This window comes from Benincasa hispida, chromosome 3 (genome assembly GCF_009727055.1).
Source record: "Benincasa hispida cultivar B227 chromosome 3, ASM972705v1, whole genome shotgun sequence".
In the NCBI taxonomy this organism is placed as follows: domain Eukaryota; kingdom Viridiplantae; phylum Streptophyta; class Magnoliopsida; order Cucurbitales; family Cucurbitaceae; genus Benincasa; species Benincasa hispida.
This window is the reverse complement of record NC_052351.1, coordinates 16626625-16630440: the sequence shown is the minus strand read 5'-3', so window position 1 is coordinate 16630440 and position 3816 is coordinate 16626625.

Below are 3816 nucleotides of genomic sequence, written 5' to 3'. Positions count from 1 at the left end.
AAAAAAAATTTAAAAGTGTTTTGTAGTTTTTAAATATTTTTTTATATTTATATATATTTTTCTGCAGAAATACAGTGTCATATTGAGCATTAGTTAACCTATATATATTAGTTAAATTTTGTTTTCCCATATTTATACATATACAAATGCATAAATATTTTTTGATCTCTAAGAAATTATTTAGGAACTATCAGAAAAATTATTTAAAGAAAACTAATTGTTTTAACACAGTTTTATTTTAAGAAACTTTCACAAATATTTTAAAATTTATTATTTGCTTATTTTTGGATGGTAATTTTATAAAAGTTTTATTGGAAATGTTTTAAATCAATATCACTTAATTTAGATGTTAGATGAATGTATATTATATTTATATGAATTCTCTAAATTTTTAAAATTATGTATAATAATTCTCTAAATTTTTAATTGTATATCTAATAAGTTTCTTACAAATGTCTAACATATCCATAAACTCTCAATTTTGTATCCAATAAATTTAAGATATATTCACATTTTAAAAAATTAATTATTATATTGGACAAGAAAAGGTTAATTTTGTATATAATTGAGCCGAATTTTTAAATAGTTAATGGATAGTACATTGGTTTTTTCCCTAAACAAAATGTCCGGCTATTAGACAAATTTAAACTTTATATATGATATAACAATTAATTGTTAACATTTTTTAATATATATATATATATTTATATGTAAGAGACTTCTATTGAATATAAACTTAAAATCATAAAAATTTATTACGCATAAAAAAAAAAAATCAACGACCTGTTATACACATTTTAAAGTTTAGGGACCATATATAGACATCGATTTAGAGTTTCGTAAGCTAAACTTCTGATCTGGTATGAAACTGTGTTCTCCCAGAAGTTTTGGATACGCCATTGGTTGAAAAATTAGTTGTCCTTAGAATCAAGTTCAAAATATCGATGTAGATGGAAATATCGAGATCCCGATTTTATGAAAATATCGATATTGATGAAAATTTCAAAGAACGTTGGGAAAAATAGATATATATATATGAACTGAATACATTAGCAAACTAATTACACCTTAATTATAATATTCAAACTCAATGTAAACCAGATGATCTAATAAGACTTATATGAAATTAATCAAAGACTTGAAAGAACCTCAAAACCTTTGGAAACTCAAAACGTAGTCGAGGTACACTTCTAATAAGCATTGTCCTGAAGACAATTATTCACTCTGCATGAGCGGTAAGCAAACTACAGCAACCGTCCTAGCAGGATACAAAGACTAACATTGGTAGAACTGCAACCTTGAACTACTCGGATATGCAGAACTCTTTGGATACTTGCCCCTCAACTCATGACAAAATCAAAAGAAAGAAATAAATGAGATAATTCTTCAATTTTAGATGAGATACTACAAATGAAGAAACGAGTTGCTATTTATAGGCTAACAACTTAGTAACTTTTCAAAATATAAAATAAAATCAAATAAATACAAAATTGAAAAATTTGTTAAATTTAACTTAATTGAGTTGTTATTTGACAAAAATTAAACATAACTCATTCAAATTGAAAAAACTACAAATTTAACTTTTACACACGTTAAATTTGTACCTAAAACATCGTTTTGATTTGAAGTTTTAATCCAATTTGGAAGTTTCTAAACAATGAATTTAATCTACACAATTAAATCCATTTTTATGTTTCAAACATTCACCAAATATTCACTATCTGTCACTATATATATATATATATATATCCAACAAAAAATTTTATAGAAATTGATGGAAATTGTTATAATTAGTTGATGAAACTTTGATTGTGGTTAAATTGGATTATGGTTGACCATTTTTAATCATCATTTTTATAAATTAAGACCACATTTATATGTATATTGTAAAATATTTGTGTAAATGTCGATATCTGAGCATGAATTAAAAAAATGAAATAGAAAAATAATTACAAAATAATATCAAATATTGGTAATTAATTGAAAAATTAAAGAATGTGAGATATTTGCATACACAATCATTGTAAATTGTTTATTATAAAATGAAATGGATACAAAAATGAAAAACCATAACATTAAACCTACATAATACAACATAATAAGAATATAGAAACTACAATATTAAACATAAAAGTGATACAAAAAAACATAACAATAAACATAACACAGCATAATGGAAAAGAAAGAAGAAAAAAAAAACTACAACTAAATAAAGCTTGAACGAAAATGAGAGGAGTATTAGAGAATTTACATCCATTCAAGACTGAGGTGAAATGACATGAAAATTATTTGAATAAAGTAGAAAATAAATATATGTTATTTTTCTCAATGTCAGTTTTTTGATAAAAGAAAAAAAGACTCCGAACAATTCGATTTTGAGATGAAATGATGTGACAATTCAATGAAAAATGTTTGAATGTAGTTAAAAATAGATATATGTTTTTTTTGGGTTGTTTTTAAATACAGAAAAATGAATCAAAATATTTATAAAATATAGTAAAATTTTAGAACTATCAATGATAGATGCTATAGTGACATTGATAGACACCGATAGAAATCTATCAATGTCTATCATTAATAGTTCTAAAATTTTGCTATATCTTGTAAATATTTTCAATCGTTTTATCATTTGAAACAATTTCCTTTTTTTTTTCCTCACTTTTGATTTCTTAAAAACAAAAACTTTGGATGGTATAAGAAACGAAACTCACGTTGATTCAATTTTGAGATTAAATAATGTAAAAAATTAATGAAAAAAACATTTGAATTAAATTAAATATAAATACATAGTTTCTTGAAAATAATTTTTTTTTAGGGTAAAAGAGAAAAAAATACTTTCATTAAGCCATCATAGCTAATTGTTTTCAAAAAATTTTTTTAAAAAAACTCGAAATTTTGATGGAAATCTCGAAATTTCAAAAAATTCGGACAAATTGAAATTCTCCCCTACCAAAATTTCAAGCCTATTAAAATCTCAAAATTCGACCGGAATTTTTCACTATACTTAGAACTTTGAGTCTCAATCTGAAATGCTTTGGAGGTTGGATTTGCAAACATAAGTTGAATGTGGAAACACATATAAGAGGAGTATTATATGAAGAGAAAACACACACACAAAAAAAAAAAAGGAGGAAAAAAAAAATTCATCTCCTAAAACCTTGCTTGCTAAAACTTAAATAGTATTTATTATAAATATGTTAAATTAGGTGTAATGTAGATGCCTATGTCTATTGGTCATGTGTCACTTATCAATTATCCATGTGTCTCAATATTACACACTATTAGTGTCTATGTAATCTACTTTTTACATACCAATTGCATATAAATAGTGGCATTTGGTGGATTTTGAAAGACACACATTGGGCAAATTCCATGAAAATTAGAGAAAGTGGAGAATTTAGAGAAATTTCTTATTTTATATTTGGTTAATTTATATATTACACTTAATTTATTTTAATATTTATTTATTTTATTATTATATTATATTAACTTATTTTAATATTAACAAAATAAAAAAAGCTAATGCTATCCTGGTAACGCTACGAATACGGCCCGCTTTGTGGAATGGTTACAAGTGTTGTAACTGGCCATTAGATGGTCTGATTCTGATCATTCGATGGGGTGCGAGCGGGGCGTCCATACAAGAGTTTGTATAAACCTAACCACGAAGTGTTAACGTCTCGTTATATAACATCGTTCATGACAGAGACTTCACTTCACTAGGATGACCAATAGGTAACATAACCTCAATCCTGAGTGTAGTTGGGAACTCCTGCCATTGAGGGCGGTCCTTGATTTGCATGGATGTAAGTGGCC